The 23,853-nt window shown below is 39.8% G+C and overlaps 1 protein-coding gene across 1 annotated transcript in view; it reads left to right on the forward strand.

Moving 5' to 3' along the window:
* Positions 1 to 202: 202 nt before the first annotated feature.
* The window catches only part of IMMP2L (inner mitochondrial membrane peptidase subunit 2), a 914,520-nt gene continuing 890,869 nt past the window's right edge, over positions 203 to 23,853 (forward strand). Inside the window, exons 1-2 of the mRNA XM_061165351.1 lie at positions 203 to 265; positions 769 to 841. The gene's annotated coding sequence lies outside the window, so the exon portion shown is untranslated. The remainder of the gene's footprint in view (positions 266 to 768; positions 842 to 23,853) is intronic.

The following is a 23,853-nucleotide window of genomic DNA, read 5'->3' on the forward strand; positions in this document are numbered from 1 at the left end:
AACACTGGAGTGGGTTGCCATTGCCTTCTCCTCAGAGCTGGCGCTGAGCAAGGGTTATTTTTGATCCGCTGCAGATCCAGGCCGGGTTTTGGATCTAACCCGCGCAGGCATTCGGAAGCGCAGCTTTACCGCCGGGGCGGAGCTTCGCGTGGCTCCCGCTCGCAGGGGGCGGGGGCGGAGCTTGCCGCCGGCGGAGGGCGGGGCCCGCGCGGGGAAGGCCCTTGGGCTGAGCGGCGCAGCGAGTGCGGAGGGCGGGCGCCGGGAGGCGAGTCGGGGGCTGTGAGGTTGGCGGGGGTGGGCAGGCGCGCTGCTGCCGCCGCCACTTGATGGTCCCCAGGGCTTGGGACCCTTCCCGGGGACTAGCCCCAGAGGGGAAGGGCTTTGCTGGGAGGCAGATGGCTGCTTGGCCGCGAGTCCTTGGCTGTGATCGCGGACATGTGTGCGTGCGCGTGTTTATCTGAGGCTCCGCGGGGAGCGGACCCGGCCCCCTCGGCCCCTTCCTCCTCGCGTGAATTCCAGTAGGAAACCCGAGCCGGGAAAGAGCTACGCCAGGCCTAGAACCGGCCAGCCGTTCCCCGCCGGGCGGGCGCCCCGTATCGCGCCCTCTCTTGCACCGGCTCGCAGAGGGGACAACTCGGGCCCAGAGTCTGGCCGCGAGGGAGCGCTGTGGAGACGCTGGACGTGTCTGGACGTGTTGGGCAGGTGGTGGGAGTTCTGAGGCTTGAACGTCAGGGTTTTAAAACACGTGTTTGTCGTTTTTACTTTTAGGGTTTTGGCCAAATTGGGAGAGGGCACAAAATAACCACTTACCCCTTCTCACCGAGGAAGAACGGGAGAAAGGGTAAGTAAGGAATGACTGAAGGTGGAAGCAGCTAGGACTTTATGCTGAGAGGGAGCGAGCCAGGAAGAGAAGGACTAGATCCAGAACTGCCCTTGCGGAATCTTGGGGCCAAATTCTACCTTTTAAGCAGGAACCTGAGAGCCACGTTCAAGGGTCACAGGCTCCAAGCTCAAAGAACTTATTTCAGATTTTTCGGAATCTGTAGAGTTAGCTGGGAGTTTGACAGCTGGCATGCGTCCCCTTTAGCCACTTGACCTGGCAGAAAACTGCGATTACCCTTAACCTCTCTGTAGTCGTCTGTCTTGTGGTTGTTTTGTAGTTGTCTGTCTCAGTCCCCTTAGCTCACTTGGACTAATCTCTGAGACTGTAAAATTAAAGCATCATGGCTTTCCGTGATAATTAACACGAAACTCCAAGGATAAAGTTAATAGCAGTATCACAAGTGTTGACGTTCCTTTGGGATCTTCTCTCGAGCTCATAGGGAACGGTATTTTGGGAGGGAGAAGTGGCCAGACTGGGCCTTTTTCTCTTGACTTTCACTTTGATACCCATCCCCCACCCCCCAGCATTCTCTTCACTACTGAAAAGTTGCCAAACAGCACACTGACATTTCTGAAAGTTTGCTGTGATTTTCAGTGTGGGCTCTTTAAAAGATTCTTCTCTGGGACTTTTCCATTACTTCCCGAATCCACCACTCTCTCCTCTCCTCAAATTTGTGAAATCAAACACAACTGCTCTCAGAAGTTTGGAAATACCTTAGGCATCCCTGAAGTCCTATATAAAGAAATGTTTTGAATTAGTTAAAATTCATGTTAGCCACAAGTAAGGAGTTTGTGAGTCACATTCTTGGATGCTTACACAGGAAAACTAAAATGGTCCTCTGTGACATCTTGACATTGGTTTCCTGTGTCCTGAACCTGCCTTCTTATTTGTTTGTGCTCAAGTGGCGGATGGCCCCTTAATTTACTTTATGAAAAAACAGAAAATAGTTGTCTATTTGTGATAGGTTCATTTATTTATTCAATAGATATTTATCTTTTTTATCAAAGTGCTGAGCACTTTGAGTAGGATGGGGAAAATGAGGAAGGTATGTAGAAGACGGCCATTTGGGGTCAGACCTTTTACCAGTTTTCTGTGACTTTTCTAAATGTGCTGTGCTGTGCTTAGTCACTTAGTCATGTCTGACTTGCATGCCCATGGACTGTAGCCTGCTAGGCTCCTCTGTATATGGAATTCTCCAGGCAGAAATACTGGAATAGGTAGTGATTTCCTTCTCCAGGAGATCTTCTAAACCGTGGGATCAAACCTGGGTCTCCTGTATGCAGGTAGATTCTTTACCATCTGAGCCACAAGGGAAGCCCATAAAGTAGTGTGTATATGTCAATCTTTTTTTTTTTTTTTTTTTTTTTGAGCCTGTGTGCAACTTGCAGGATCTTAATTCCCCAACCAGGGATTGAAACCAGGCCTGTGGCAATGGCAGCACTGAGTCCTAACCACTGGACCACCAAGGAATTTCTGTAACCTCATTTTTTACATCGACATGAAAGAAAGTGTCTTTTTTCGGGTTACAAAGATTATATAAGGTTAAAACAAAGTTGCTTAAATCTTGCAAGAATAGAAAAGGAATGGGTTGGCCAGAAAGTTCCTTTGGATTGTTCTGTGCCATCTTAGGGATGTTGCAATAGAAAGTTAATCTCAGTCAGTGTCAGAGGACCACTGCTTGATAAAATTCAGAGTTTCTGCCTTTTACTTTTGTATTCTTGGCTGTTTACCACTGCTCTTTGTTCCATTCCAAATCCTATGTAAAAGTTGCATGCTTTTGATATAGTCTGTTAGACATGGATGTGAATCTTGATTCTTACTGCTGAATGTATTAGCTCTGCTGCTGCTGTTGTTGTTCACTTGCCAAGTTGTGTCCAATTCTTTGCGACCCCATGGAATTCAGCATGCCAGGCTTCTCTGTCCTTCACTATCTCCCAGAGTTTGCTCAAACTCATGTCCGTTGTGTCAGTGATGTTATCTAACCATCTGATCCTCTGCCACCCCCTTCTCTTGCCCTTAATCTTTCCCAGCATCAAGATCCCGCAAGGGCAGTTCTGCCACCCCCTTCTCTTGCCCTCAGTCTTTTCCCAGCAATCTTTCCCAGCTGACTTTTCCAATAAGTCAGCTATTCGTGTCAGGTGGCCAAAGTACTGGAGCTTCAGCTTTAGCATCAGTCCTTTCAATGGATATTCAGGGTTGATTTCCTGGTTTGATCTCCTTGCTGTCCCAGAGACTCTCAAGAGTCTTCTCCAGCACCACAGTTTGAAAGCACCAGTTCTTCGACACTCAGCCTTCTTTATGGTCTAACCCTCACATCCATACATGACTACTGGAAAAATCCATAGCTTTGATTATATGGACCTTTGTGGGCAAAATCATGTCTTTGCTTTTTAATATGCTGTCTAGGTTTGTCATAGCTTTTCTTCCAAGGACCAAGTGTTATTTAATTTTCTTCCAAGGACCAAGTGTTATTTAATTTTCTTCCAAGGACCAAGTGTTATTTAATTTTGTGGCTGGCTGCAGTTACCATCTGCAGTGATTTTGGAGCCCAAGAAAATAAAATCTGTTTCTACTTTTTCCACATCTATTTACCATAAAGTGATGGGACCAGATGCCATGATCTTAGTTTTTTGAATATTGAGTTTTAAGCCAACTTTTTCAATCTCCTTTTTTACTCTTATCAAGAGGCTCTTTACTTCCTCTTCGCTTTCTGCCATTAGAGTGGTATCATCTGCATATCTGAAATTGTTGATATTCCTTCAAGCAGTCTTGATTCCAGCTTGTGCTTCATCCAGTCTGGCATTTTGCATAATGTACTCTGCATATGTTAAATAAGTGGCGTGACAATATACAACCTGGTGTACTCCTTTCCAAATTTTGAACCAGTCTCGTGTTCCATTTCCGATTCTAACTGTGTCTTCCTGAACTGCATACTGGTTTCTCAGGAGATAGATAAACTTCTTTGCCCCTTAACTCTTTGTGTATCAAAACACAACAGTGAGTATATTAAAAAGAAAGTGTAAGAACAGTGCCTGGCATGCAGATACTGTTGACTTCCCTCCCTGTTTCTCTGTCTGGTCACAAAACTTTCTTTTGATCTTACTTGTGACTGTAGAAAGCAGTCTGGTCCTTACTTTCTTAAAGGTCCTAAGCTCCCCAGGTATTTACATTTTCACAGGTAGTACCTGTTCTGACTGGTTCTCAAATTTCTGGGACAAGGGCCAACACCTGATTCTCCCTATCAGATCATTCCACAGCCCTGGGGAAAGAATGTCAGCTTGAAAAGTGAAGGGGAAAGGTGTCCACCAAGTGTTTAAAAAGCTCTGACACTGTTTCCAAAGGGAGAAAGACATACTACCACATTTAGCTTAAAGTTAGGATTTCTATTTCAGAAATGTCTTTGGTTTATAAGAATTACAATAAAAATGCTGATGCTTCACATCCAAACTGTCATGATTTTGCCAAGTTGTGGGTTTTAACATACAGCTAAGCTGGGTATTTAGTGTAGCTAATGTTGCTCTGGAAGCCAAGAGAGAGACAAGTCCCCAGACATCTGATTTCAGACCAGACATCTGCTTTCACTTTGCTAAGGACTACGTTTTGTCAGTAGATTACAGGCATATCAGCTGTACTGCTATAGTCTGTGGTATTTCTATCATAAGCTCTAGTCTGTAGGGTTTAGTATGATGTTTTATTCAAATGACAGCACATTGTCAATGAGCACCTGGTCAGATAAGCACATTTCCCACAGGTGTCTTCTGGTGTCATTGTTCTTACAAGTTAACAGGGCAAAATGGTTTCTATCCTAACTGATTTTTTTTTTTTTTGGGGTGGAAGAAAATATTCTTAAGGAAAAACCTCACTGAAGAACCCCTGGTATTCCCCAAATAAAATTTCAAGACCACTTTTGTCATTTTGAACAGTGTCCTTACAGGGATAAAATAACAGAGTATGTAGATTTCCAAGCCAGGGTCCCAAAACTTTGTTAACTCATTGTGTGCCATTATGTATTAGTGGTACTGTAGACTCTAAACCTGGGGGCTTCCATGGCAGCTCACTGATAAAGAATCTGCTTGCCAAGCAGTATCCGTGGAATCTCTGGGTTGAGAAAATCCCCTGGAGAAGGAAATGGCACTCCACTCCAGTATTCTTGCCTGGAAAATCCTTTGGATGGAGGAGCCTGGTGGGCTACAGTCCATGGATCACAAAGAGTCAAATATGACTGAGCTACTAAACAACAGCAAGATTCTAACATGTGCTTATGATAGTGTTTTGGAGAATAATGTATTCTGAGTTCCAACCTAGAATGTCTGGAACACATCCCACTCCATTTTAAGGTGGTCAGGGGTGTAGAAATACCCTGGAGGTTGTCATTGCTAGGTTCTTGGACCAGCTCTGTCATTGCTTAGCTGTGTGACCTTGAACACACATTCCTCATCTGTAAAATGGGGTCATTACTTATCATTACTGTTGAGATTTAGTGAGTGTTCTTAAATTAACACAATAACTGGTACAGAATAGCTTCCTCAGCAAATAGCAGTTCCTTTTCATTCCTCTAGGTCCTGGCCATGAGAACAAAGACTCCCCCTCTCATATCTAGGCTTATGGCTCCATCTGAAGGGAATTTCCCTTGGAAGCTGGGCCTTAATGGGATGGGGAAAGGGGTACAGAGAGTCCTGACAAAGGGGAAGAGTGGGATCTGAGAGAGGAAGATGCCAGTCTTTTGCTCAGTCTCTGGACTCAGGTTGATGAATTGCTTGACTCAGAGAAAGAACCACCTTTATCTCTGACCTGTTAATCTTTTGTCAGCTGCTCCACTGGAGATGATTAGCTCCTTATTGCCTGCTTAGTCCAATGACAAATTTTTTTCTTTGTCACCTTCATAATTCATGAATAACTATATATTTCTATTTTTAAAAAATGCATGGGACTTAATAATGTCTGTACTTCCTTAAGATCAGGATTTCTTTTTTTTTTTTTTAATGCTTAAAGTCCTGTTGGGGCTTCCCTTGTTGCTCAGCTGGTAAAGAATCCATCTGCAATGTGGAAGACCTGGGTTCGTTCCCTGGGTTGGGAAGATCCCCTGGAGAAGGGAAAGGCTACACACTCCAGTATTCTGGCCTGGAGAATTCCATGAACTGTATAGTCCCTGGGGTTGCAAAGAGTCGGACATGACTGAGCGACTTTCACTACACTTGACTTCAAAGTCCAGTTGATCTTGTCCTGTCATTGGTCTGTAGTTCATTAATTTCTTTTCTTCTTTCTTTTTTCCTTTTTCTTATGTTCTGTATGCTGTGTGCCTTGAACTAGTGCTGAGGATATAAAGTTGAAAAGTCACTTTCCTTGACCAAGAAGCTTATAGTCTCATAGGACAGTAGACATCTTGACCAACATATGAAACATTGTGTGAAATGTGCTCTAGTGGAGATAGGTACACATGCAAAGCATGCCTAGCAGAAGCGCTTGCTGTCTGATGGCAGTGCCAGAGAAGGGCTCTAGCTGTGGTTGTATTTGAGCTAGGTCTTGAAATCTGAGTAGAGTTGGGCAGGGTGACAAGCAGCTCAGAGCATTTCCAGGTGGAGCTAATAGCATGAATAGTCATGTGGATTATGAGAGCATTGTGTGTTCTGGAACTGTACGTGGGTCATTCTATTAGAGTGTGAAGGGCAAAGTCAGGAGTGAAAGGAGATGCAAGTGGAACGCTAACTCTGGGTGCGTTTGCTATCCCATGCCTTATAATGAGCTCTGAAGAACTCTGAGTGGAAGATCACCATGAGCGCAGAGTGATGGGTAGATTGGGGTGTTGTTTGATGGGGATATGGTGAGATTGGGGGCCAGAGTGGACAGTGTAATTAGTGTGGATAATATGAAGTTGTGAGCACAGACAAAGGCAGAAGTCATGGTGATGCTCAAAAGTGAGAATGTTTAGGAAAATATTTTGGAGGAAGGAGAATTGGCTGGTCTTTGGGATTGTTTGAATGTCAAGGGAATGGGAAAGTGAGCTGCTAGAAGGACTGCCAGGTTTCTGGGTCGTGGAGGGATCAAGCAGAGGAAGCAGTTCTGAGGGGAAGTTCAGGTTTGAAGACATTGTGTTTACTGTGTTGTGGGGCATATCATTGGTGCATTGGAGGCATCTTGAAGGCAACTGGATATAGGGTCCTGGAGCATCATGAGAGCTGGGGAGAGGCTGGAGACACAGGTTTCTGAGTGCTTGCCTTATGGAGAGTAGTTGGAAGCATGGTAAGGATGAAAATGCTCAGAGGAACTGCATGGAAAGAGAAGAAGAAAGGGCTGAACGTAAGTTTTAGAGGATAAACCAAGTTAGTACAAGCCAAGAGAAAGAAAGATATAAGGATGCTGGAGGAGAGTGACCGGATAGGCCGGGAGAGAAGAAAAAGCAAAACTTCAAGATTCAGGGCAGAGTTTCACAAAGTAGAATGCAGTTAAAATTTAAATCTACAAATCATCAAGTACAACGAAGATTGTAAAGTGCCTGTTAGAAGCCATTGGTTGGAGTGATGGGCTGGACACTGAACTGCCCTGGGTGAAGGGGTGAGCAGGAGAAGGGGAGTGAGGAGAGAGTCGATAGGCCTGGGTTCCTCCTCAGTGCTTCTGGCTTCGCTGGTCTTTAGTCCAGAATTTTAAAAGCTCTGTTGAAAATACAGTTGCCAGCAATCACTGTTCTTTGTCACACTTTCTTGGGAATGAAAAATCAGGTTGTCCCTTTGTTTGCTTAATCCTCCCTTAAAAAAAAATCATAACTGATCTTACTTTGAGTATCTCATTTTATCCCATTCATCCTATTCTTTCTTGGGCTAGAGTTCCACCATTGTCTTGTTCTTACCATATTTGGCCTTACTGCATACATTGTTCTCTAACCCAATCCAGTTGTATGGGGGGCATGTCCCCTTTCTTTTATTTAAGTTGAAAAATTTCAGAAGAGTGTCTACTAGGAGGCCAAGGGGAAAATAACCATACTAAACATTAAAAAAAATCATACCATTCAGCTTTTTAATGTCTTCTTTCTTCAAGGCTCTGGATAAACAAAATGTATTAGATGGAAAAGCTGAATAAGATAGGGACCCTACCCTTAAGGAACTCCTTAAGAGAATAAAAGAATCCAGTAAGTGAAATGTATGTGTAAATAAATGCCTTGTGCACTATATGCTGTTTAGAGGTAGAGTTCAGGGTAAGATGGATGCAAAACAATAGGTTTCTTTATTTGGTGTGATCCAAAAAGGTTCTTGGAAGAGGTGGTAACTTGAGTTAAAACTTGCAGTGGAGTTAAGGTATAGAATGGTGAGGTTCAGGGAGTGGGATAAGGGGAATAAAATATTCCTTGACTCCATGAAAGCTGTAGAATGGTTTTGACTTTCCCATCTCCTCTTCCTTCTTGTTCTGCTTCGTTTGTTGCTGGATTTCTTTGTCTTAGGGGATAAGGATATTTTAGCTTACATGGAACTGTTCAGTCGTTAAGTTGTGTCTGACTCTGCGACCCCATGGCCTGCAGCACACCAGGCTTCCCTGCCCTTCACTATCTCCTGGACTTTGCTCAAACTCATATCCATTGAGTCGGTGATGCCAAACAACCGTATCATCCTCTGTTCTCCCCTTCTCCTCCTGCCTTCATCCTTTCCCAGCATCAATGTCTTTTCCAGAGATTTGGCTCTTTGCATCAAAGTGCCAAAGTATTGGAGCTTCAGCTTCAGCATCAGTCCTTCCAATGAATAGTCAGAGTTGATTTCCTTGAGGACTGACTAGTTTGATCTCCTTACTGTCCAAGGGACTCTCAAAAATCTTCTCCAGCACCACAGTTCGAAAGCATCAATTCTTCAGTGCTCAGCCTTCTTTATGGTCCAGCTCTCACATCCATTCATGACTACTGGACTTGTTCTGCTTTACTTGTTGGAAAGTTTTTTTGTCTTAGGGGATAAGGATATTTTAGCTTACATGGAGAGATACCCACAGTTTCTCCCTTTGTGGCATAAACTTTCTGTGAATTGATCACCACTGGTTTATTATATGTGTGTGTGTGCGCGTGCGCGCTGAGCTGCTTCAGTCATGTCAGACTCTTTGTGACCCTGTAGACCATAGCCTGCCATGCTCTTCTGTCCCTGAGATTCTCCAGGAAAAAATTCTGGAATGGGTTGCTATGCCCTCCTCCAGGGAATCTTCCCAACCCAGGGATCAAATCCGAGTCTGTTACATCTACCTGCATTGGCAGGTGAGTTCTTTACTGCTAGCACCACCTGGGAAGCCAGTTTTTTAATATATTAGATGGCTAAAACAGACCAAGGCAATCGAATCAGAATTTCTGGGGGATGATGTCCAGGTACTGGTAATTTTCAGAGTGTCCTAGGCTCTCAAGGCAGAGAACCACTGGCTAAAACATGGGGCAGAAGAAAAGTCTGGGATATGGAGCTAAAAAATTGTAGGTTGAATTCTTGCAATTCCTTTTAATAACTATGTGTCCTTATTTGAGTTACTTAGACTTTCCTAAGCCCCATCATCTTTTGGAAAATGGGGGTGGTGGTATACCTGTCCTGTCTGTCTTGTAAGATCATGTGAGTCAAAAGGGGCAATTGTGCAAAGGAACATTGCTTGCAGATGTGGTTGTAACAGTGAAATGTTCTGTTCACCTTCTCCAGCGGTAGACAGGCTAAGAGCCAGCCACTATGTCTTGCAAGATAGTAGCCATTTGGTGGATTGGGACTTACAGTTTCACCATCATGAGCATTTTGGTAATACATTTTACAATGTTTGTGTAATGTTAAAAGTTGGAGACTGAAAGCACAAAATCAAATCCTTAAAACAATGAGCAGTTGAGCTTTTCTTAGTGTGATATATGAATTCTGTTTAAAATTACACAAATATATATTGTGATTAAGATTGTAAAGTGTATAAATATTCTCAATATCAATAATGTAATTGTTTAGTGTAAAATTCTATAAATATGTTAGATTTTTATTCAAAAAATCTGTACATTGGAAAAAAAAAAAAACCAGTTCTTTTAGAAGATAGTAAAAACCCCCGAAATAGCACGTGCGTGCATAGTTGCTTCAATGGTGTCCGACTCTTTGCAACCCAATTGACTCTATCCCTCCAGGCTCCCCTGTCCATGGGATTCTTGGAGAGTCACAAATTCAATTATATCGCAGGTCCTGTCATGTCTGTTGGGTTTGCGGAGACATGGCGCTGTGTCTCTGTGCTGTGGAAAGCCTGGTGTGTTAGTGCCAGTCATGTGATTGTATGGGTATGATTGTTCTTGTGGCATTATAAATTATTTTACTTGAGAGGTGGTGTCACTTAACAATAAGGAAATTGAATCTGAAGCCTAGAGACTGGCTTCCAGATGTGACTTAGTGCTCGCTCCTATGACAGGAGGTGAGCTAGCCTCTCTGAGCCTTGTATGTAAAATCTGGATGCGTTTATTCTCTGTTACTTTGTAGCGTGACAAAAATTTAGTGGCTGCAGACTGCAGTAATCGTTTATTATCTCATGGTTTCTGTGGGTCTGCCATTCAGTTGGTCCTTGCTCAGGGTCTCGTGAGGTTGTCATCAGATGTCAGGTAAACGTATAGGTAGTGGAGGACCTGCCTGAGTCTAAAAGATTCTTCCACAGTGACCTGCTTAGGGGATTGACAAGTCAGTGTTGGTGAGTTGGTTTCTCTTCACGACGAAGTTGGCTTTCCATGGGACTGTCCCTTCTCAGGCTTCCCCAGACTGCAATACAGGAGACCAAGGTCTCTTTGGTGTCTCCCTGCATCTTTACCCTAGTACTTTGTTGATGCTTAATTGGTATTTCCTAAACTGAGATGGGTTGCTGGTCAAGCTCCAGACTGTGCCTCCCTTGAAACTTGAGATACAGAAGGTTGATTTTTGCTCGGGTGGTGGTGGTGATGATGGTCATGGCTCCTGCCAGAACCCTTTTAAGCCTGTCTTATGGGTCCCTGTTTTTGCCCCTGGAGTCCTGAGCCTCTTCCAAATGACTCAGGTGTTTGGGGCTTCCAGTGCTCGGCCTGACCTCCTCATAGGTAAACGGAGCAAGCCAGTGAACAGGCAAACAAGCACCCGCACTGTTTTTTCTGTGTGACTGCTTCAAGATCTCATTGAACTCCTGCTCTACTTGGTAGCTCATATTTTTCTGACATCTGAGATTAAGGATACCCAGAAGATACAAGTGTACATCTTTCTTCCACATAATAAATCATCAAAATTTAATCTTTGCCATTTTATCCAAAAGTTTATTCTGAGAGCTAGGTCTTTGGCACTTTGACACACACACTTTTAGATGTATCTTTCTGTTGAAAAGTGTAGTATTTATGGTTTACTGTTGAAAAACCATCTTGCTGTGACTGAAGGACACATTGTCAACACATTATCAGGGTTGAGTTTAGGAATCATGTTCAGCAAAGACATTTTTTAAAGAAAAGAAATGCTTGTAAGATCATGTTTTATATTTTAACGACAATTTAATTTCATGTGATTTTTGCATCATGTAGACCAGTAAGTTCAGAGCATCTTAGAATTGTTTCCTCCTCTCTACTCTCTCTTGGGAACTTTTCTGCAGGGATTATTTATCTTCTTAGTCACTACCTGCCTTCTCCACCTGTTGTTTGTATTAAGTCTTTGGACTTAGTTGACCAATGTCATATACGAGGGTGAGCTGCTTGCGAGGGGTGGAGCAGTATTGGAAGGAGCAGAGGGTATGTAAGGCAGAATATCTCTGAAGGTTAGGGTTGATGGTCAAGGGTACTTTTTCACTAAATAGGTAAAAGTGGACCACTAAAGCACTGGTGGAAAAGGTTAGAGTTGCCACAGATATTTTAACCTTAATTTTTAAACTACACTTTATTTTTTTTGGAGTAGTTTTAGGTTTATGGCAAAATTGAGAGGAAGGTACAGAGGTTTCCCATATACTTCCCATCCCTACACATGCAGAACTTCATTATCAACCTTACTTTCCAGAATGGTATATTTATTACAGTTGATAAACCTGTGTTGACATGTCATTATGCCTAATGCTCATAGCTTGTATTAGGGTTCCCTCTTGTTGTTATACATTCTGTGGGTGTGGGCAATGTATAATGTCTTGGATTCACTATGGATTCATCACGCAGAGTAGTTTCACTGCTCTAATAATCCACTATATTCCACGCATTCATCCCTCTTCCTAACCCCTGGCAACCACAGATTTTGTTACTATCTCCATAGTTTTGCCTTTACTAGAATATCATATACTTGGAATCAGTGTATTCAGTATGTTGCCAATTTGCCTGAATTTTTAGTTTGCCTGGTATAGCTGATTGTTTACAAAGCATTTTGGTAATTTTCCAAAAGCTTATTTGTTTAATAGTTACTTTAATAAGAGTTGTATTAGTGTCAGATGAGGATACTAAATAACTATTACTTGATTTGTTAAATAATAACTATTTAGTGTTGCTATTATCAAACAGTAGTTTGAGGCACTTTATAAACTAATTAGCTTGTATTTTTTATGAGCCTCCCTATTTCTTCTGGCTAAGAAAAGTACTATAATCTGAACAAATAGGTTGTGAAAATACATTAGAATATTAATAGTCTGAGGCATGTTTGTTGTATATGGCTGCATGGCATTAATACTATAAACAATTTATTCAAAGTCTTATTTTGAAATTAAAAAATAGGCATTAAATGTAAATTTCCAGACATTAAAGTGGTGATCTAGAATATGAAATGAGGTTATGAAGACTTTTATTCAAATGCTAGCTCTACTGTTATCTATGTGAACATGAACTTTTGGTCTCTGAATTTCATTTTCCTTTTGGGAAAATGGAGATAAAATATACTTCATTGGTTAATTTTGAGGACTGTGTATGTAAGCTGTTAGTAAGAATCCTAAGTAAATTTAAACTTATTACAAAGAAATGTGAAGAGTTATTTGGTTAATAAGTCATACTTGGTTACTATTTCCAACTTAATTTCTTTTTTCCCAAGTAATCAAGGGAAATAATGATTTGGATTTAAGAAGGCAATACTGCTGAAAAGATGCTTATTTAACTGTGCCTGAGGGGAAAAAACCCCTGCATTTTTTATCTGAATTTGTCTTTCTGATAGGCCTGCTTGTTTCTTCTTGTGAAAGGTATACACTTTGGGGTATTCTGCTTGTGTGCTTGGCTCCTGGTTGTATTTATTACCTAACTGTCAGCTTGAAATGTTAGTCCTTCTTGCAAAAGCATGAGTTATACTGCCACGTTCTGTACAGAGTCAGAGACACATTATTTCTTATTTATTGTGAGAAAAGTCTGGATTCTTAAGCTCTTATGACTAGTCTCTGTGTGGTTGAAGCCACTGGGGCAGCAGAGACTTTGGTAGAAAGATTCTGGTGTGAGAATAAAAATAGTCCCATGAAGTTGAAATCCTGATGCAGCTGGAAAATTTAATATAATCTTAATTTACAATCAAAATGTCCTTCTTGTTTAATATACTTAGAGGTATGGTCAGTGATATTGTGATATTATACAAAACTGTACACTTCTGAGTTTGAGAATGCTTGACAGATCTTAATTAGTACAAGACAAAAGTGTAATGGTCACTTCTTGGCAGGACAGTTGGCATCTTTAATATATTGCAATCTAAACTTTTTGTGGCCCTACTAATTTACAGTATTTTAAGAAGGTTAATCTGACAAGTGTATGGAATCAGTTGGAGGTGGAAGGAGTAATGAGAAGTAGACCATTTGGGAAGCTGTAATTTGCTTACAAGGTAGTGAGGATTTTCATTGTCATAATTGTGTGAATGGAAAATAAGAGATGCTCAGAAACCATTAAGAAAAGAATAGTAAAACCTGAGTATATTAAAATTATGCATTGCCAAAAATAGATTAAAAAACTATAAAAAGTAAAAACTGTAACAAAAAGCAAAGACAAACTCGGAAGATTAGCAATCCATACCATAGAAAAAGGACTAATTTCCTACATATATTAAAAATACCAACAACTCAATGGGGAAAAACCAACAATCAGAGGAAAAATGGGCAAAGATATGAAAGATTAGGAATAGGCAATTCATAAAAGAGAAATGCAAAATAAAACTTCAGTGAGAAACTCTTTTTTAACCTATCAAATTGGCTAACAAAAAATTTTGAAAATGTGAGGAGTTACTGAGGATATGAGGAAATAGACAATACCATTATTGCTAATGGATGTAGGTATTTTTGTAGTTTTTGTTGAGAACAATTTAGAAATAGTTACCAGAACTTAAAATGCACATATTATTTTATCCTCCTAGAATTTAACCCATAAATCTTGTACTTGTGTGAAATAGTATATATTTAAGGATATTCCTGGCAGCAATTTGAAATAAATGCTCATCCTTTGGGGACTGGATAAATTATGGGACATATAGTAGAATATTTAGTAGCTGTTAAAAAGAATAAAGCTGCATATATACACTGAAATGCAATCATTATTAAGTCAAAAAGGCAAGGTGCAGAACAGTGGGTATTAATAGGTTATTATTTTGGAGGAGACTAAATTAAGATACATATTTTCTCCTAAATGCATAGAAAGTCTCTGGAGGGAATTACAGCAAAATGGAAAATGCCCCTGGGGATTGAAACTCGGATATTGGACAACTGGGATGGGAGGGGGTTTCATTTTCCACTGTGTATTCATTTTTGGATATCCTGAATTTTGTATTATACAAAAGAAAAAAAAATCCTAAAAAGAAGAAACGTGTTCAACTCAAAATATATTTCTGTAATACTTATAGCCAACTCTGAGAAATTAGAGAATTAGAAAACTAAATTCAAAAAGAAGTTGTTATTCATATATTTGATAAGGGATTATCAAATTATCTAGAGTATATGAAAAAATTCTTATAACACAACAAAAGCAAACAGTACAATTAAAAATTGAGCAAAGGACTTGAACCATTTCTTGAATAAGATAGATAAGTGATAAGATAAGTGACTGATAAGCACGTGAAAAGCTCAAAATCACTAATCACTAGGGACATGCACATTTATTAGGATGGCTGTTATTAAAAATAGAAAGTAACAGGTGTTGGTGAGGATGTGGAGAAATTGGAAACCTTGTGTACTGTTAATGAGAATGTGAAATGCTGCAGCTGCTTTGGAAAACAGTTCCTTGAAAAAATGAAAATAGTGTTTCCGTTGTTGTTCAGTTGCACAGTCGTGTCCGACTCTTTGCAACCCCACGGATTGCAGCACACCAGGCTTCCTTGTCCTTTGCTATCTCCTGGAATTTGCTCAAACTTATGTCTGTTGAGTTGATGATGGCATCCAACCATCTCAACCTCTGTCTTCCCCTTCTCCTCATACCCTCAGTCCTTCCCAGCATCAGGGTCTTTTCCAGTGAGTCAGCTTTTTACATCAGGTGGCCAAAGTATTAGAGCTTCAGCTTTAGCATCAGTCCTCCCGTTGAATATTCAAGGTTGATTTCCTTGAGGACTGACTGGTTTGATCTCCTTGCAGTCCAAAGAACTCTCAAGAATCTTCTCCAGTACCACAGTTTAAAAGCATCAATTCTTTGGTGCTCAGTCTTCTTTATAGTCCAACTCTCATATCCATATATGACTACTGGAAAAACCATAGCTTTGACTATATGGACCTTTGTCAGCAAAGTGACGTCTCTGCTTTTTAACATACTGTCTAGGTTTGTCATAGCTGTTCTTCCAAGGAGCAAGGGTGTTTTAATTTCATGGCTGCAGTCACCATCCACAGTGATTTTGGACCCCACGAAAATAAAGTCTTTCACTGTTTTCTATCTTATCTTCATCTATTTGCCGTGAAGTGATGATACTGGATGCCATGATCTTAGTTCTTTGAATGTTGAGTTTGAGACAAGCTTTTCCAACTCTCCTCTTTCATCTTCATCAAGAGGTTCTTTAGTTTCTCTTCTCTTTCTGCTATTAGGATGGTGTCATCTGCATATCTGAGGTTATTGATATTTTTCCTGGCATGTTTCCATATGATCCAGCAATTCCACTTTTGGGTGTATGTCCTAAAGAACTGGAAGCAAGATCTTGAAGACCCGTGTTCATAGTGGCAGTATTCATAATAACAAAAAGATAAGAGCAACACAAGTTCCATTGGGGGATGAATGAATAAACAAAATGTGGTGTATGCATGCAGTAGAGTTTTATTAAGTCTTAAAGAGGAAGGAAATTCTGACACATGTGACAAGATGGATATTATGCTAACTAAAATAAACCAGTCATGAGAAGACAAATACTGTATGATTCAATTTACATAAGGTACCTAGAATAGTCAAATTCATAGAGGCAGAAAGTAGGAAGATGAGCGCCAGGGGCTGGGGGTAGGAGGGAATTGGAGGAGATGTTGTTTAGTGGGTAAAGAGTTTCAGTTTTACAACATGGTGGAACAATGTAAATATACTTATCACTACTGAGCTGTATACTTAAAAAATGGTGAAGACAGTAAGGTTTATGCCATGTATACCACACTTTGAAAAAAGATAATGTAACTCCCCGCTGCCGCCACCAAGAACCCTGTGGTGTAGAGGTAGGGAAGATGAATATGTAAATAAATGGCTGTAATTCAGAATGTAATCTGTGTCCAAAATGGGTATAATTGAAGCTTTGGGGTGGCATAGGGTGGGATGTAGATAAGGGAGATTGCTTATGATTTCACATAATAGGGGGTGGTACTTTGAGCTGATATTAGGGTACAGTATTGATAGGGTAGAGAAAATAGAAAAAAATTCGGGACAGGAGTAGCACAAGTAAAAGTGAAATGAGGGAAAGTGAATGGTATCGTCATAGAGCAGAACAAGATGATGCTGGAAAAGAATCAGGATAGATTCTAGGGCCAACTCTGGGAAATGAAGATGTGGTCAAAAGAAGTTTGATGGGGTTTGTAGGATGCCTCTGGGGTGGGAGATGACCAACCAAGCAAAGCTGTTTTCTTCTTGGTTTTCTCTTAATGTAAAATATGTCATCCCTTTGCTCTCAGAGTATGAGAGAGAGGGAAGTAAAGAGAGATAGAAGGGGTGAGGAAGGGAAGAAGGAAGGGAGAAAGAGAGAACCAGAGCACCTGAATTCTGGGTTGCGATTTTGTTCCTGTCTCTCAGAGTATACAAGGAGGTGGGGTTTTTTCTTTTTCCTACTTGAGTTAACCTCACTCTTGTCTTGTTTGGGGCTGTAAACCACCCTCAGGGCTACTTAATCCCCTTGCTGTTTTGTTTCTTGCCAAGTTGATTCTGCCTGTTTCATTCTTAGAGTTGCCAGTTATATTCCTTTCCCTGTAAAAAAAACCAATATATTTGATTTTTACATAAATCGAATGTAAACCTTCCCTCCCCAGCTGCTTTTCTCCCATCTTGTTTTGCTTTTCTGTTAAAATATAGCTTGAGTCCTATTTGCCCTCCACCCAGAGGCCATGGAGACGTTATATTTCACAGTTTTTCCCTAAGTCCATGTACAATATAAATTCATTGAGTCTTATTGATTTTTCTCTGTGACAGGTGAAGGTATCTAATTTAGTTCCTTTGTTGATGTTTCACTGTTTTATCTCTTCATGCTGTAACCTTTTTCATTCACTCTTTGCATTAAAGAAATATGAACTGAATTCCTAGAGTTGATAGAAACTATATTCAATTCTAAAGAGAGCATCTGTCCTTTAGCCAAATATTAGATTGCTCAGCTTGTTTTCTTGAAGTCTTTTTCTTCCTAATTCTCAAGTGTTAAAGGCAGTGGGATATACACATCTGCACCGTTTAGTAAATGGGAATGGGGTGGATTCTGATTTCATTTTTCTAGCTAATTTCTCTCTCCTACTTGGAGAGGTGCAGAAAAAAAAAGAGTCTGAGAAAATGTATTTTCTGATCAGCTTCTATTGAAAATACTTAATCAAAGTAGTCAAAAGGGAAAGAGATTCTCAAGGATTGCTACTTGATTATGAAATAAAAAAATTATGAGTGTCGATTTATCTCAAGTGTGATTCTCTCTTGGGGAAAGTTTGCCATCCTATTAGCATCGATTTGCATATCTTTACTTTTAACAAATGTATGATTGGATCTGAAGTGAGAAGACTACATTTGCTCTCATTCAAAATTTAATTTTATGATAATATCGACTACCTAATTATTGTCTTTGCTTAAAGTATCTTTGAGTGAGGAAACTGGTTGGTTAGAAAATGTGCTGTTGAGACCAGTGCCTTGGGATTAATCAAGTGTGGTCTTGTTGGCTGTCAGAGAGGGCCCAGTTGGCTTTTTGCCTGATAGATATTTTTGCTCTCAAGCAGATGAATATGGGTAAATTGGGGAAAAATTAGTCATACTAGTAGTCCCTACCACTTGCAGGAGGTGACTGGGGTTTCATCAGCTTTGTATTTGAGAAGCTGAGTACCCTAGTAGGGTTATGGATGTTTAAAAGGTAATGTAACTACTACAGAAGAAGTCGTAGTTTAAAATTAATTGCAGCTTTTGTTTAAAAAACGTGGTTGATTTTTAAGTACTTTGTTCTGTATTTGCTTTTATATTTGCTGCAGATATTACACATGAAGATTATGCTTTAAACACTGTAAAATGTTTTTCTAGTATTAACTAAATGATTATGGGAAATGTTACACTTTAAAGGTCATGTTGATTTTGTGACATTTCCAGTTAGTTATACATTTTACACATACATTTGAATTGGTTTAGCTTCTGATAGAGTGTTTAAAGATCCAGGGTAGTAAATGTGGAAGGGAAATTGCAAAAGGGCACACTGCTTTGGAATGCACTTGTCTTCCACCTTTCCTTTGTTTCAGCAGTGGAATTTCAAATTCTAAGAGGCAGTTCAGAGAGCTGAAAGGACAGTGTGATAGTACGGGTTTCGGGTTTTCAGTACTTGTTAAGTTCAAAGACAACTCTAATTATATCTTTCTATTAATTGATTCTCTGTACACGTTTGTACTATACTTCCTTTTGTATCCTTTCCTGATTTGAACATTTATTAGAAATGAAAGAGACTTAAGAATATGTCTTTTATATTTGTTGTTGTTCAGTTGCTAAGTTGGGTCCGACTATTATGGTGGATTGAACTAATTGTGTATTCAGACACTTTTCCTATAATTTGCACCTCAATGCTATAATAGCAGCTATAAGATCAATAACCCATCCTGATCTGTGTTTACTGGCAGTGGTGAATATTTACTGGGAGCCAGTGGAGCATAGTGCATAAGTGTACAGGCCACAGGGTCAGATTATCTGGATTCAACTCTGCTGCTTAATATCTGTGTGACCTTAGGAAGATTACTAAATGCTCTGAGCATCAGTTTACATCTATGTTTAGGGATAAAAATAGAGTTAATGTAGGGATTAGTTGATATAATTAGAATAACAAAAATTTTTGTTGTAGTGTCTGTCATTGACACAGTGATATACTGTTTTAGACAATACAAAATGAACTTTCTTCACTAGACTAAAATTTTTATTTCATTAGTTTCACAAAGTTTTTTTTTTTTTTAAATGATTTTTCCTTCTTTTTCCAATTAAGGCTTCTTTCAGGGTTTATGGATTTGATAATTTGTGGAAGAGTACTTTTCTCTGATTTTGTATGATTGGCCAATAGCTCTATGTTTGTTAGAAATGAAGCAAAACTCATGTTCTGTTAGTCAAAAATTTTTATGCAACTGTTTAATATTGAGGTTATTGGGTGTTTGAGGTTAATACCTCAAATGTCACAAACGTAATATGCTTAATCTTGTCTGACTCTCTGTGACCTCACAGATTGCAAACGGCCAGGCTCCTCTGTCCATGGGATTCTCCAGGCAAGAATACTGGAGTGGATTGCCATTTCCTCTTCCAGGGGATCTTCTGGATCGAGGGATCAAACTCAACGTTTCCTGCATTGGCAGGCAGATTCTTTACTACTGAGCAAGAATGTCACAAAGTGTTGGTATAATTTTCACCAAGGAAAAATAACATTTAAATATTTCCTGGAGGATTCAGATACCTATATCTCACTTGTAAAGCTGGACCTTTTGTCTGGGTTTTATCATGGCTCTTTTTTTCTAGCTAAGAAGAACTGAAATTGCCACCCTACTTTTTAATTAACTGGTTAACAAGTTACTTGGCTAGGGAAAGGTCTTTGAGTGATATGCCTAGTCTTTTTGTAGTACAGAGATACATTAGGTTCTGCAAAATTTATTCATTATTTGAAATATTAATTTAAATTAATTTGAATTTCTATATGACTCATGTATTCTTTTTTAATCTAGCTTATATATTCATCCAAACCTATCAGAAATTTTACTGGATTTTCTTTCTAAGTCATTTACTGTAACATTGTGACATTCCCTAATATCATTTAATGTTGATTAGACAGTAAGTTTCTTACAAAATTGAAAGGATCAGAGTATTGTTTTCAGGGCCACTGAGCTGTTGATTAGTTTGAAAAGAACTTATTTGGTGACCAACATGAAGATAATTTAATTTTATTTATTATTACTGGTGCTTCTTTGTAAATAGGGGTATACTTATCTTTGCTGCTGAAAGCAGGGACATGTTAAGAGGTTTCCCCAAGTGTGTGTTTTGTCCTATACTATCCAATTAGTTACTTGATGTGTGTTAGTTACATAAACACAGATATGAAATAAAGATCAGAAGAGAAATTTCACAGTGTCATCATTATAAATGAACGTACTTTCATGAGTATGTTAACTTACAGAAGTCCAAAAGGTGTTGGAGCACAGGTGCAATGATGATAATGATGAGAGGTATCATGAAAGACAGGTAATTTTAGTATGGGAGGAAGGGACCATTCCATGAATTTCTGATGTGGAAGGTAAAGGTTTGAAATTAGTCTCACAGAATTATAGATAGAGCAGAGAACCTTAGAGTTAGTCTACTTATGTAGATGAAATGTATTGCCTGGTCCTTGGCGCAGTTGGGTCTTGAATCCAAGTTTTCTGATTTCCGATTTGGTGCTGAGCAGGGAAAGAAAGAGGAGAAGAGGTTTGGCTCTAGGAGAGGCTGGGTACTTGGTTCTTTGGGGGTGATACAGGCATGGAGGTATTATCAGATTGTTTGGGTGAATCTCAACACAGGCTGACCGATTGCTCCCTTATGCTCCCAGGCATTTAAAAGAATGGACTGTCAGACACTACCATGCCAAATTGTCTTTCCATCAACACTGTAAGTGGGTATTAATACAAACCATATGTAAAATTAAACAAGCAGTCAAGAAATATTTATTTAGCACCTGCAAATGCTTAATAAAATTCTCAGACTTTTAGGATATATAGGAAGGAGTGAAACATGGTGCTTGCCCTTTGGTGGCACACAGTCCAGCTGGGGAGAAGAGACATTCTATGAAAATATAACAATACTGGCTGGCATATGTGGGTGTGGCTAGTACATGCCAGAGGAGTTGAGGGGTGGAAGATGGCTCTGTGAGTCAGAATACTCACGTAAGTTTCCCCAGAAGAGGTAAAAATGAGGTTGGTTGCTTCTGTTAAACAAGGAGGCCATTTGATCGAGGTAGCTCTAATGCCGTGAGAGTGACCTATTTAAGCCAAAATCTAAGCCTGTAGATGCTTCAAATTTACAAAATTGAAACCTAAGGACAACAAATCACCAGCCACTAACTCAACTTCATCTGTAGCCAATCAAATATTTCCATTCTTTGGTTCCTTCTTTTTGGTTTAAAAATGTCTCCTTGAACTCCTCTTAGTGTAGCACTTCTCACCACTTCTGGTTTGGCACCGACCTGTTTGAATTGATTTTTGCTCAAATAAACTGTTAGCATTTTAATATGCCTCAGTTTATCTTTGAACCTTTCTCAGCTTACTAGATCTTGTCAATAATTATATGTGTTCAGCTCTAAAGATTTTGGATTCCCCTAATTTATTGCGATTCATGGGGCCGCAAAGAGTTGGACACGACTGAGTGACTGAACTGAATTGAACTGAACTTACTGCTTGGCTTCCCTGGTGGCTCAGATGGTAAAGAATCTGCCTGCAATGCAGGAGACCTGGGTTTGATCCCTGGTTTGGGAAGTTCCCCTGAAGGAGGCCGTAGCAACCCACTCTAGTATTCTTGCCTGGAGAATCCCCATGGACAGAGGAGCCTGGTGGGCTACAGTCCATGGGGTCACAAAGAGTCAGACACAACTGAGCGACTAACACTTTCAACTTACAGCAGGTGTTCTCTAGGGTGTGCCATTCCACAGTCTCCATGCCATTGTGCATAGATAGCAGAAGAAGCCTTCTATGTGAGAGAATCCCACTTCTGCTTCTCATCTATGAGTGTGTTCAACAGCAGATCACACTCTCCCCACTGGTCTTCTGAATGTTGCGTGTTAGAGGGCCTGGTTTCAGTTATCTTGTTCCTCTTCTGTTTCTTGGCAAAAATAGCTAAAATTGCTTGTTAAATGTGAGTTTGGTGGGTTTTTCCACTTACAAAAATCTTTTTCCTAAGAGTATTAAAGTCAGATGGGATATTTGTCAATAGTACATGAAAACAGCAGCAGCTGGCATTTACATTGGGGTTTTCTGTTGTTCAATTAGAATATTTTGGTATTCTGTGTTATGAATCGTTAACTTGAAGATTGGTACATAAATAATGCCATTAAACATTATAAGATAAATAAATTTAGAAACAGCTGTATCAGAGATTAAGTACACTTCTCAGAACTCATGCTATATTCTCTCTACCTAGATATTTCTGTATTCAAATGGTGTTTCTCATTTTAGCACAAATAAGGGCCTATAAACCTGACAGAGATGAATGTACTCTAAACAAGAAATATGAAAGACATTAAGGGCTTGAATTATAGAGTGTGAGCCTCAATCTACCACTGATTCTTTAAGGTGGTGATTTTTTTAAACCTTTTTTCTTTTCTTCTTATTTTAATATGGTGCACTCTTCTTCAAGGAAAATTTTTTTTGGAATTCAATTATTATTAAAAGAAAAAAAAAAGATAAAAGCAGAGTGGCTCTGATTGAAGCCAGGAGTCGGGGCTCAGAGCTCTGCTCACTTAGTGCCTGCTTCTTTTGGCCTTAGGGAATCCTCAGGACACCATGGAGCATGGCTTGAAAAACACTGCTTTTAAGAAAAACAAGCTAAATACTTTGTAAAAGTAAGCCTTTAAAGAAAGTTCTTACTGTCTGATAATTGAGTGGCTTGTGAAAGCTACTTGATCTTGTTACCCATCCTTACTGCCTTGAGACATGAATGCTGTGCTATGGTTTATTGAAGAAAAAAAGAAAAAAGCACCAAAAAAACCCAAAAAGCGAAAAACCTCTGGAAGTTACACACACACACACACACACACACACATACACATGAGATGAGAGATAATCAGATAAACGTACACACATGCTCACCTGTGTGTGCACACACATACAACTAACAGTTTGTTTCATGTGATTGGGTAATTGCCTTTTCTCAACCCATGCATCTCCAACAGTCATCTCATTCTGAATCTAATATAGATAGTTGACCTGGACAGGAAATTTTGAGGCTAGCGTACCAAAAATCATTAAATGAAGAATTATTTTTAGTAATGTTATTGGAAATGATTTATTTATTAATAAAGCTGTATTGAATATTGAACACTTCATTGCAGGACAATGAGGTATGGCAGTGAACAAGTGTCCCTGCCATCATACAACTCACAGCTAATTGGAGGTGAGGATGAGAAAAGCAACTGTGATAAATGCTGTGTGCTGGGTTTGGCTAGAACATGATGTGCTATAGGAAGTGGAAACATATTAAAGGACTTCAAGCCAGGAAAGTTACCGTTTGTATTTTTTCAGGAGAGATCCCTTTGGTTAACTACCATGTTGACATTGGGGAAGCTGTTTGGGTGATAAAGTCATTCTCTGAGAGTAGAAAGGCTGAAGATTATAGAATACAGTGTAGTTTGTCTTTCCATAACATCCCCAGTCACCCCTGACCTTTATGAAATCTGTCTTTCTTCATCTTATTTTTATGGCCCTTTTAACCTTATCACAAGGCTAGT

This window comes from Dama dama, chromosome 18 (assembly GCF_033118175.1).
Source record: "Dama dama isolate Ldn47 chromosome 18, ASM3311817v1, whole genome shotgun sequence".
Taxonomy (NCBI): Eukaryota; Metazoa; Chordata; class Mammalia; order Artiodactyla; family Cervidae; genus Dama; species Dama dama.